This window comes from Acartia tonsa, chromosome 6, assembly GCF_053477335.1.
Source record: "Acartia tonsa isolate MP-2025a chromosome 6, ASM5347733v1, whole genome shotgun sequence".
In the NCBI taxonomy this organism is placed as follows: Eukaryota; Metazoa; Arthropoda; class Copepoda; order Calanoida; family Acartiidae; genus Acartia; species Acartia tonsa.
In genome coordinates this window covers 10,248,721-10,262,486 of record NC_137265.1, presented here as the reverse complement: position 1 = coordinate 10,262,486, position 13,766 = coordinate 10,248,721, and the positions used below count along the sequence as shown (strand labels likewise).

The 13,766-nt window shown below is 30.8% G+C and overlaps 1 protein-coding gene across 5 annotated transcripts in view; it reads left to right on the top strand.

Annotated features, from left to right (window-relative positions):
- Egfr (epidermal growth factor receptor) overlaps positions 1-13,766 on the top strand; it is a 155,330-nt gene that overhangs the window by 109,885 nt on the left and 31,679 nt on the right. The window lies entirely within an intron of this gene.

The window sequence follows — 13,766 nt, the reverse complement described above, 5'->3', positions numbered from 1 at the left end:
ACGTTGACCTCTCCCTGAATTCCTGGGAATTAACACTCCTTTCTTAGTTTTACAATTTCTGGATGTTTTTAAACACTTTTTATTATTTGGGTAAAATACCTAGGCATTTTAAATGTTTAATTTATAAGATAGATATTTATATATTACCTACGGATTTTTAATGATTTATGCAATTTTTTTCTATCTACTAGCTGAACTACATATACACATAATTTTCTTGTTTTTGATCTAATAATAAGAATGAAAAATTATTAATTTTAGGGAAAAATTAAACTTTTCGTCTTAGTCAATATATTACCTTTATATATTGGTGATCTTATCATAGATATGTACTTTTCATTTATTTTAAATGCCAATTCTAAAAAAAATAGCCTTAAACTTTCTAAAGCTAAAAACAAAATTACAATAATCTTCCCGTTTTTAAGAACCTAAGTAACACACAAACCACTAAATGCTTTTAAAATTAGTCTAAATAAATATTATATATCGGTATGGGGGGATGGGGGAGGAGGGTTTGAAATAATATAGTATAGCGTAAAGGCTTCAATTAAAATACAATTTTATCCTAGTTAGCGTATACAGAGTTTTTTAACCTGTGACGGAGGGGAGGGGGGAGGGTTCTGAAAGGGCCGGGTATGGTCCTAATGGGAATGTAATTTTTACCATTTATAGGGCGTTGCTTTTGGGCTTTTTTTGGCATCAGTGGGGACAGTTACTAAAAAAAGTTAATAGCTACTACTACTTTTACTTAAATAGAAATTAATTTTCTACATTCAGTACCTACCTAAGACATTTAACAATACTACTATTAGAAATGTAAATCTTCATTCTTCAATGAAACTCTATTCTCATAATGACATCAGAAAATAGTTTTAAGAAAATTTGTCTATGTGAAATAGTTTTTGTAAGCAAAAAATATCATTAGCGGTTTGTACAATCATATATGTATGTGTCATAAGTTTTTTTGGGTCATATCTGATGTTATAGATAAGTATACCTATATACAATATAGATTGGCCTATTTTAAAGATAGATATTCCTTGTATGAAAAAATTTAGTTGCTGAAAGTTCTCTCTAACCGCCAATAATACAAATTTACGTGATCAATCATAGCTCCCTAATTTACTCCCCCCTCTCCCCCTTAATATGGGGTACCCAGGAATGTTAGATTATTAGCTCTGGGGTAAATTATTCTACCCCCTCCCCCCTAAACAGACAACCAACCCTGAAATTAAGCTCCCCCTTTTTTTCTTGGGGCATTTATAATGATATTTTGATGCTCTTTAGCAAATTATTCAAAAAATTTATCATTTTTTAAAACTAAGGTTCTTAAAATGGCTTTTTATTCGTTTTAAACTAGGGTGCTGTTATTAGTCATATTGCCATTTTAAGAAAAGCTTTGAGTTTTTATAGGTTTCTCGTAGTAATATCATATTAAATGTTGATAAATGTCAGCTTTGAACACTTAAAATTGCTATTATGACATGATTCTTTGACTTCTATATATTAGTTAATTGTAGACGAAATATTTGTCTTAAAATGGATATTTTCATCCTTGTTGAAGGAAAAACACATAAACGCACACATACACACATCAACCTTTTCTTATGTATAGTTAATGGTATATCAAATTCAAGGTGGTAGTACTGATAATATGTAACTAAATACACTTCACCCCCATATTATATCAAGGGATAAAGTGATAGGACTATAGATGATAATTTAAACTTAACTCCAAATATATTATGGCAACCATTGCAGAATGTTACACCTGTAAATTGTATTTTTTAAATACTTTTATATTGTCATATCCTTTTTCCCCTGAATATATGTAACCAAATTTCTCTTGAGTAGCTGCTTATTTTGTTATGTAGCTACTCAATAATAAACACATTTATAGCCTCAATTTTTCACCCTATGTTAAAAAATTAAAGAAGATTTATGTAGTGTTGTTTTCTAAAAGAATAGCATAAAACCAGACAATATACATTACCCATCTTAAGTATACATTATCATAAAAAATTTGAAATTCCCAAACTAGTTTTCATTGTATTCAGTAGGCTTTGAGTAAATTGTACATAGGGAGGACAAAAAATAATGAATTGAAAAATTTTACATACAATGTCTTTAGATTCATGTTTGTCTTTGAATAAAAGGACAGTACTATTCTTTTTTTAGTTGCGTAGCTACTTTAACTTGGCCAAGCATGGTCGTTTTGCTTTTATTTTAATTGAACAGTCCATTAACTGATTTATTACTTTTGAACAGTCCTTTCAACTGATTTATTTCTATTGGACAGGCCTTTCTACTGATATAATCTAATCGGACAGTCCTTTTAACTGATTTATTCCTTTCGAATTGTCTTTTTAACTGATACAATCCAATCGGACAGTCTTTTAAACTGGTTTATTCCTTTTGGACAGTCTTTTTAACTGATATATCCAATCGGACAGTGTTTTCAACTGATTTATGCGTAATGGACAGTCTTTTCAACTGATTTATTCGTATTGGACAGTCTTTTTTACTGTTATTTTTGAATCAGACAGTCTTTTCAACTGATTTATTCGTATTGGACAGTCCTTACAACTGATTTATTCCTTTTGGACAGTCTTTTTTACTGTTATTTTCCAAATCAGACAGTCTTTTCAATTGATTTATTCGTATTGGACAGTCTTTTCAACTGATTTATTCGTATTGGACAATCCTTTTAACTGATGAGTCTGATTATCAAGCATCCATCATAAAAAAGGTGTCCAATCATTACCGTAAAAAAAGATTATTTAATTATTCCGCCAATATCATAATAGAATAAAAAGTTCCATGGCAAAAAAAGATTAGGAGGAATGTATTATTAAGAGAGTATTTAATAGTGTATTTGTCAATTTATATTTAAAAATAAAACAGGGCTTTCTGCGGAAATTATAGGACACTTCATCAAGTAGAAGGAAAAAATTATTAGGATGGGTTAAGTAGTAATAGGGGGGGGGGGGGGTGTCTGGGGGGAGATGTCAAAGACTGAATAATCAAAAGTCAAGATACTGATAAAGGGTAAAGGAAAGAGATTTCTTCCTAAAAAATATTTCATCCAAACTTTTTTCTTGGGGGGGTAAATATTTTATAGGGGTCCCCAATATTTAAACCTAAAATTAATTTTCCCTTTTGTTTCTGATTGTGGGAAATAGATGTTCATTTTCTTTGTTGATAATGATTACAGTAAACGTAATACACTCTAAAAAGCCTAAACATTGGATTGTGGGACATTTATTTTTGATTGGCAGAATGGTTTTTCATGAGATGACATACCCCTCACTGATAGGAAGTTAGTTATCTAATGAAATAAGAAACCCAAATCTTTTTAAAGATTCACGCCTTGATACTTGACACACACACACAAACACACACACGCCTTGATACTTGCGCCAACAGTTTCTTATCCACAGTCTAATCATGTGAATCCAGGGAGGAAAAGATATGACAATGGACTAAAATCAGACAATCGCTGATAAAATTGTGTACATTCCATGACGATACTCAAAATAACCCCTTCTGTAGATTACACTTAATGGTTGAAACTTATGGAAACACATATAAATGAATCAACCAATCAACATACAGAAAAGTCCCCAAAGTTGTAAAGCCAACGAATAAGAAAACGTTATTATAAAACTTTGGGGCCTAGTTTAATAAGCAGCCCAATGTCCCCTCCCTCCCTGGGGAATAGAAAGGTTTGATGATTGCAAAGATGATGTACCAAGTACAAATAGAAAAATGGATATATAAATTCGGAGGCAAAAAAGGTTTTTTCTTCTGGTTATATATCCCCTCCCTGGCTGTTATTAAAGGTAGTAAGTTGGGCAATAAGAAACTGAAAAACAAACATCAGATTATTATAAGGGGGGTAGACTTCCTTTTTTGATAAGGTTTCAAACATTCAAGTAGGAAGGGGTTGGTTAATGAGTGATTATTTATCAGCTACTGAATTTTTCGATTAAATTAACTTTAATTTTCAAAAGCTAAGGTGGGTTGTTTAATTTTAAAGAAAAAGAATCTTTACTCGTAACTTTTCAACATTCTAAACTAAAATGTACAATATTATACATACAATAATCGTTATCAACACAGAAATTGATGCAAAATTGGAGATGAAATACTTAGTATTCATGGCTTATAAGCATTTTTATAGGTTATTATCTTAAAATATTTGCTACTATATTATCATATAAAATATTTAGACCTAATAAAAGCATCCCCGCAAGGTACATGGCGCATTTTTATGCATAGATTTTACAGGGAGGGATGTATGATCTGGAAAAAAAATCTTACAGGCAAAAATGTTAATTATACTGTTTCCTAACCTTTAAACTTTGGGGACTTTTATAAACTCTTGATTGGGTTATACAAGCTAACACTGCCTAATATTCTCCACCAATAACTTTAATCTATGAAGGAAAGGATAAGTAGTTTATCATAATTGAGGGTGTACATCAATCTACCACCCATTGTCTTATCCCTTAAGATTTCTGAAACTACCATTTTTGCACTATAATTAAAACTGCACTTAAAAAAAATCTTTTTATTATTACTCATTCAGTATATGTATATATACACACTTCGTTATGTATAGAAATAAAAAAATTCTAACCTATATTTAAAATGAAACCTAAAATTTGTGGTACTTGAATTTTGTATAATTACTCTATATTATATATTTTAGGGTTAAATGTTCTTTCATAAAAAATTACACCTAGTTTCAGCTTTCCGCAGTTATTAAAATGAAAATAATAAGATTTAAACCAGTTTTGTTAGCCCGGGTCTCCTCTGAGTTAACAAAACTGGAATTATTTCTATGATTTTTATTATATTAATAAAAAATTTTCTGTAGTACGATGCTATACATAATTTTTCAGTATTGCTGAAAACCGGTTCTAATCCAGTGGATAATAATCGGTCTTAAAGCCATACTGGAAAATATTTAGCCCTGCGTGTTTTTTGTCTAGCATTAGTACACCTTAAAATGACTTGACGGGAGTTGCATGCTAAAAAGACATCAAAAAGTATATAGCTCCGCTTGTTGGTTAGCGGCTCTAGGGTCTTAGTTTTCCAGTGATCTAAAGGGATAAGACAATGGCCAATGAAATAATGTACATCCCCAACAAAATCACCCCTTCTGTAGTTTACAATTAGTGGTTGAAGCATTTGGACACTCAGCTTAATAAATCAACAAATCGAAATTCAATAAAAAGTCCCCAAAGTTGTTAAGTCAATTAATTCTATTTACAATTTTTGCAATAACTAACCTAAAATTGAATGATTAAAGAATAATTCGTTATACCCCAAGCCAATAAAAACAATTTTAAATAGTAGACTAGTATACTTTTAAGACCTTATTATGAATCCTAAATGTTTTATGATAAAAAATTAATGAAATTTCAGCTTACTCCATACTTAATTATCTCTTAAGAAAAGCCATATTTTCTTCAAGTTAAGCATCTTAACAATATTTTTCTAAAGAAATTAATCTACCTTGTTTTTAAGATAATAACTTTCATTAGGTGTCTTTGTTAGTCCCCCTCCCTTTCATACCCTCCCCCCCTCCTTCTTATATATTATATTATATGCTTTTTTTGCAGTTATATGAGGTGTCCCAAAAATAATACCTAGTTACTTTTTTAAAGAAACAAGAATACTTTCACTCTCACATTTAATTCTACAAAATTAACAATATTATTTAGGTACTTTCTTTGTTGACAGCGATTAAAGCATAACATTGTTGTACAATATTAAACATAATAATAATACATTTTGTCTTGTAAACTTTTATTGCGGACACACTGCAAAGGCCATTACAATTGGAGACAATTAAACGTTAAGCACTCTACTCATAACTTTAGAGATGAAACACACTGGTCTCAAATTAAGATTTTTTTTGGACAAAAATATTTTACCGCATTTCTCTTATTGTGTTAAAGTTACTCTAAATAGAGTACGTAAGTATGTCAATTCTAAGACATAGTTTCCTTAGAATACATTGATTAATAGATATTTTTGTCCTTAAACCTTATGTTTTTAGACCATAGTGTGTTGGCTGTGCTAAAGTAGACTTAATACCCATAATTACCTAACCTAACCATAACTACAGCTACAGAATTTAGATCTTCCTATTATAATCTTCACCAGCCTAGCAGAACAGTTTTAACAACAGAAATAGAAACAATTATGGCAGAAAGAGAGGGGACAATGGACTGTTTATTGCACTAGTCCCCAAAGTTTTATAATAACGTTTTCTTATTCGTTGGCTTAGCAACTTTGGGTACTTTTCGACTGGTTGATTCATTAGGTTGAGTGTTCAAACGTTTCATCCACCAATTTTGCTCTATATAAGGGGTTATTTTGTGTATCGTCATTGGGGATGTACATAAACTTTTCGGTCATTGTCTTGTCCCTTTAGATCCCTGTAATCATGTCCATAAGGGTCTATAAATCACTAAAAATTACATTTGCTTTATTTTAGCTTTTAACAACTTCTTACAGAAAAAAATATAATTGAGAAGAAAATTTTGTTAAAAAACTGACCTGCTTTCTTTTCAGCTCAATGGCAACAATTTTTAAAGTTTTTTTTGGTTCATGTATTAGCTACATTACAAATGGGGTAGATTTGAGCAATTCTTTAGAAAACTGTTTTTTATTTTATTTTCATATGTTATAGAAAAATAGAGGTCAAAAAATCTTTAACTAATAATCTTTTTTAATATTGAGAACTACTTGATATATTATTTTATCAACCTTTGTCTGTAGGTAATTATTTTCTCCAATCTACCCTGCTTTTACCCCTTAGGTGAAAAACTAATTATATGCTGTGCTGTTTTAGAGACTATACACACACACACACACATACATACAATTACACATAAATGATTCATCTTCTAAGAAAACGTTAAGTAGTAATTTTAAGATGTTAGAATTATTCTTAAGCTTTAATAGTTATTTCTCGTATCGTATTATAAACGGCTTTCCGCGGATATAGAGTGTACAATTATAAGATTAAAACTAGTTTTTTTAGCCCCGTGGTGCCGAAGGCACCGGCTAAAAAAACTAGTTTTAATCTTATGATTGTACATCCTATATTCGTAGAAAACTGGATATAATACGATGCTAGACATAGTTTTTTCGTATGGATGAGAACCGGTTCCTATCCACCGGGTTCGAATGAATACGAGAAAAGATAATATGAATGGTTTAATAGAATCGGTTTATCTATTTGAAACGCAATATTTTGTTTACCACTTACACCCATTGATTGATTTATGCATTTTCGTTTATTGCAATGAAAACTGGAAGGCTATTACAATCAAGGATGATAACTTCCGATTGTAGCGAAGTAGAACTTTTTAAAAACACAAAAACAGACGGACTCTGAAAAAGTGCCTGGAGAATCATCACAATTAAAATCAAAAGCTTATCTCATATAGCAGCATTGTAAAACACACTTCATATAAATCCTTCCTTTTCTTATGTAGCTTGCGGATAAAAAAGAGAACAAAAGTGGTCGCCTATCTTTATTAACAGCTAAGTAAATCATCTTACTAGAAATTTAGAGAAGCTTAGCTTCTGAAAAAATACGTATTTTAAGATCTATTTCAAGGTGCATGTTCCAGCTATATTGGCATTTTTTTCAATTTAAATTTTATTCTCATTTATTGCTTGTGAGATTACAAAATGGATTCTGATAAATGTTTTTGTTGGGGGGGGGGGGGGGGGGAGGGATGGGTGTTCTATGTGAGCAAAAACTTGTAGCCTAATTATTTGATACAATTTTAGGACGTTATTGATAATATATTGGATCTCAGAGAAAGGGGTGACAATGTACTGTTTTTTACACTAGTCCCCAAATTTTTTACAATAACTTTTTCTTATTTATTGGCTTAACAACTTTGGGGACTTTAATTTACTAAATTTTAATTGGTTGGTTTATTAAGTTGAGTGTCCAAATATTCATACACTAATTGGAATCTTCAGAAGGAATAATTTTGTGTATTATCATAGGAGATGTACATCAATCTATCGGCCATTGTTTTATCCTTTTAAGGACTATGATGAATTTTGGGGCATAATATATTTTTTTCTTACATGCCCTATTCCCTGCCCTGATATGATGGCATATTTAAATGACATGAAACATGAACGGGTGCACAACATCGGAATTTACCATGTAATGGCCAGTTTCAAAAGTTAAGGGATTAGGCCTTTATGGAAAGCTTCATTAAGGTCCTTTCTTGAAAAATTTAATATAGGGCATGTTTCGTTGAAAGAAAAACCCCTTGCCTTTTAACTTTTCAACCTTTCTTTATTGACAACAATTACAGTACAATATTGTAGTAGCTTCACCCCTAGGTTCTATGAGAGGGCGTGGGTATGTCATGAAAATAGTCTAAATCCACCTGAAGACATTTCAAACCTTCCTGTAAAATTCAACCTTTTCGGACCAACAGTTTCTGTGAGCTGTAGCTTCAGACAAAATAAAACTTAATTCTTAATATTATGGAATATATAAGTTTTAAATTGCGAAAAAAATAGTTTTTCCTTAAATGTAATAGGTATACCATAAATTACTGGTTCTACATATGAGAATAAATATATCAGTTTTACGGGGGTTGGGGGGGGGGGGGGAGGGCTAAGGAATTTTGTGCCAATATATTTTGCACAACATTTTTAAAATATGTATCAGTCACATTCCTGTCCAGTCGAAAACAAGAACAATTAATTGCAAAACTTTTCCAGTTTTAGCAGCTCAGCTACTTTATAATTTGGGTTTGTCTTTACGTCAATTCCTCACTCTAAATAAAATGTCATTGCTGCGCAATTTTTGAACATAATTGTCCTCGTTATAAGAGCAATTACAGGGCGTTAGTAAAAACTACAAGATTTGTTATACAACCTATCTATTAAAATTTATATTCAAGGATTGTATACCTTAAAGTTGAAGATAATTAACTTAAGGGGGACAAGACAATGGGCAATAAAAGTGATGTACAGCCCCAATGATTGTAAACAAAATTTTCCTTTCCATAAAAGCATATTATTGGTTGAAAAGATTTGTCACTAATTGTTTCAAGTGTCCAAAGTTTTTAAGCCAAAGAATCAAGCAGTGTCTTTTAAAACTTGGGTGTACCAGTATAATTTACAGTTTCCTATCTTTCTGGAAATTTATCGTTAAGTAGTGGTATGTACAATAAAAATAGCAGTTATTGTCCATAAACCTGTTATTTTGTCAACTGTAGATATGTACACCATGTTGTCAAGTGAACTCTGGACAGGGTTAGGACCTCTAATCATTTGTTTTGGACTTGACTCATTAAATTAATGTCTAGGGCTAGTTAAGGGTCAAGTTAGTCTGTGTATGTCTCAGGAAAGAGGGGGGGGGGACATATACTTGTACACTCTCATTCGTTGGCTTAAAAACTTTGGGTACTTTTATTAATTCATGATAGGTTGCGTCAAATAAGTGCACACACTTTTCAATCGTTAATTTTGTTTGTCATCAATGGGGATGTACATTAATTTGTTTTATCCCTTAAGATCCCGGGTACGTCTACTATTATACAACAAAAGATACACCCTTACTTACATATATCAATGATATTTATTGAAACATAAAAATTATCTGGGACAATTAAATCAATAAAAAGCGCACCAATAACTATATCAATCACATAAATGCCAAAATTTTACAATATTTTTGAAAATAGCACAAAATGTTTGTTTTCAAATTGTACAAATTTTCTTTTATTTCAAATTCAGTAAGAGTATGTTTTTAAGTGGTATAAGATTTACTGTCTATAAGAATGTATAAATAAAATCAATACATGCATATTTTAAGATCGAAGCATGTATATAATTAGGGATTGAGTAAAACTTTATTGGTGGATTTTAAGAATTGCTTAACACTGAAAGATTAGTTTTTTTTGGCATTCATCTGATTTTTATCATATTTTATTGCTACACTACTTCTGGTCAGGGATTTAAATGGATAAGATAATGGCCGACAGATTAATGTAAACCTCAAAGATAATACACAAAATTACCCTTTTTGTAGATTAAAATTAGTGGTTAAAAGGTTTTAACATTCAACTTAATGAAGCAACCAAGCAAAATTCACGAAAGTCCCCAATGTTGTTAATCAGACGAATAAGAAATCGTTATTATAAAACTTTGGGGACTATTGTAATAAACAGCCCACTGTCCCATCTCTCTCTGACTTCTGGCGTTTAAAATGGTTCGATTAATAGGCAGAAACATGTATTCGTATCCCCCATCTCGTTCATTATACTAAATTGCCTTATAAAAGCTTCCTTACTTTGGGATAAATATCATACAGGATCGCACTTCGGGCTCTTTGATTTTTTACTCATCTAAGCAGCATAAAAGAGTGTTTCCAGGGATATAGAGGGATAAGACAATTGACGATATATTGTTATACAGTTTACCCTAATAGTGATAAACAAAACTAATCCTGCTGTAAATTTAAAATAATGATCGATAAGTCTGGACACTACTAGTTTGAAACCAACCAATCACAGTTCAATGTATTTACCCATTTTTTCAGATATCAAGTAAGATAACTTGTTATAAAAATTTGGATTTCGAAGTACTTTACAGTCCAATGTCAAATGTTAAGTGGCTCATTAGAATGCGCGACGCGCATACAAAAATCAAATAAAATGAAAACGTTTTAATGTCGTAAAAAACACTGATACGTAATATACCCAGGGCTAAATTGGGCCATTTTAGACCAAATTTCGGTCTATTTAGAGGACCTTATTTGCATACTAATTTTAGTAGTGGGGGGTCATTCAAACCAACCAAAAAAGCATTGCATTTTATATTTTTTTCTTCTAAAAACAGATTTTCTTGTTTTTGATGTTATTAAGGATAAAATGTCCAAAATATTGCTCAAATTATCCCCCCAAAGGAAAGAAAAAAATTTGCATTTTTGTAAGATAACCAACTGCTTTTTTGCTATTGTAGATTTAGATGTTTCATAAAGAATTTTTATTAAGAACAGGTTCCTACGATGGTTAATAACAATTAAGTAAGCTTAGCTGTAAAATTTTAATTTGCCTCAACTCTTTGTGTATCACAAAAATATACCTACATGTTTTTTTTTGTAAGTTAAGGATTAATTTCCATAAAATTTGACAATATTTTTCATTGTAGCGCAGCCATAAGTAGCCATTAAAATCCTTATCTAAAAGTAATTGGTTGTGTGTTTGTGTGGTAGATCGTTAACCACTGAACCAATATGGTTCTCCCTAACAGTGAAATTTTTTAAAAGGTCCAGGAAAGGTTTTTAACTATTTTTGATAGGATATCTAAAAAAATTTTTAGACATTTTAACTTCTTTTAGAAATTAACTGTAAAGGACGGACTGACAGTCCTAAAATATAGAGTAACTGTGCTCCTAAAAAGTGTCCAAAGTAAATTGTTGATTTAATTTACATATGCAAAATACAATCTCCCTACAAGAAAAAAATCAATCTACAGAAAGAAATTAAAAAGAAATTGTAAAAAAAAGATTTGCCTAGGAAAAAACTACTTGGCGGTATGACAAGTATTAAAAACCACTCCCTTTTTATTCAGATATAAGGATTCAAAAAAAATTAGGTATGCCTATCTTGGCATAACTTAGTATATATGATTTATTAAATAAATATAGCTTTTTATCTTAATTTTTATATTGTTTATTGCTGTTTTTTATTTTGTTTTTAAGACTATAGTTCTTTTAATTAGAAATATAAAATATTTTGATGTATTTTTTTCCAATTTTTCCAATTTTTTTAGTTAAATTTTTAAAGAATTTTTGGATTTTCAATTTCTCTCTATGTATCGTTAAGATTCACAATTTTTTCAATTTAATAAAATGATAATAGAGGTAAAGTTTTAATTGTCTAAGTTTAGGCCAATATAGTGTATTATGAGATGAAATATCCCTACCTCTAAAACAAGAGGGTATAATTTAGTGGAAGCCATATTTTTAACTTGTTTCTTGAACGGCGTACATAATTTTTAAACATTTGGTGCGACCAATATTTAAAAAATCCTCTAAATTGGTTACTGAGCTACTCATAGCAGGGGGTTTGGTATCACCCCCCCCCCCTCTGTCCCTATTTGAAATCTAACTAATAGCCTAATCCCTCCCTTTTCTTAGGGGAAAACCCTATATTTAACTAATTTTAACTACAGATTATTTTAAAAGTTGCATATCATGAAAAAGAGGATAAATTTTTATTTCTAAAAAACAAAATCCTAAGCAATAAGTTAGTTTTTTCCTTCAAGCCAAAAACTTTCAAAATAAAATTTTAGGTTGCTTGTGTAACATAATAAAAGGGAACAAAAGTAATTGGGTAGGTATTCTGGCTCGGGGCATCAATAATAGGCACTCCCCCCCCCCACCATCAATAGGGTTAAGATAAATACAAAGGACAGATACAGATAGGGTTAAGGAGTGGGGGGGGGGTAATTATAGTGTGTAGTGTACCATTTAGCATGCAGTCAGTAATACTCCTTAACAATATACAGCAAGAGACATGTTAATATACAATAATTGGTAGGGCTAGGCGATTGTTAGGGGGGGAGGGGGGGGAGATAAGCATTGATGATCCCTTTTGATCGGTTTATACCTCTGGGGCAGGCTAGGGCTTGTATATAGGGTTAAATTACAGTTTACTGCCTACCAGATTTTACCCTTCGCAGACGAAACGTAGATTAATAAAAAAAAGAGGACAACTACAAAGTAATCTGTTTCCCAGTATGGCTTCGAAACCGATTAATATCTGGTGGATTACAACTAGTTCTCAGCCATACTGAAAAATTATGTATTGCACCGTATAGTAAAAAAATATACAATTATAAGATTAAAACCAGTGTCTTTAGCCCCGAGATGCCAAAGGGACAGAAACTGTTTATATTATGATATGATAAATAACTATTCCAGTATGGCTACGAAACTGACTATTATTCGCTTAAGTAGAACCGGTTCTAAGGCTAAGCGATACTGAAAAATCATGTATAGCATTTAATAAAAACAATTTTCCACGAAATTAAAAATAATAAACTTTATCACAAAGAATATCAGTTGTCTGTATAACTAAACTGATTTTCAATATTTAGTTTAATTTATTGCTTTGTCATGTCCAATATTAAGCACAATTCAAACAAAGAAATTTTAACAAATAAATGCATGTTTGTCTTCAAAGGGTTAAACCCTTAGAATTGGTCAAAACAAGTACCCCAAAATCAAATAATAACATAGGAGAAATCATATGGTTTTACTAATCGTTCTTACACTTAGAAATTAACATTTTCATTTTATATAGAAAATCATCAAGTTTTTAAAGTATTTGGGAGTGTTATCTTAATAAAAAATCAGGGAAAACTAAAAAATTCCCTAAGTAATTAGTACGTAAAAACATCCTTTAAAATAATAAACATCCTTATTATGACAATAATAAGCAAAGCTTCTAATTTTACGTATCCGGTTTTAAGCCAAACAGATAATTTTAAAAAGAAATTTGACACCTTACAATCGTTTCTCATGTCATTAAAATGTTCATAGTAGCGAAGCTACTAAACTATAAAGGCCTGTCTTTCTGTATGTCTGTCAGTCAGTCAAAAGCACAAAAAAACCTTCAAAAAATAGAACTGAAGGAATATTATTATTGCTTTGCTACTTATAGATAAATTTGTACTTGTTAAAAGCGAAGCATATC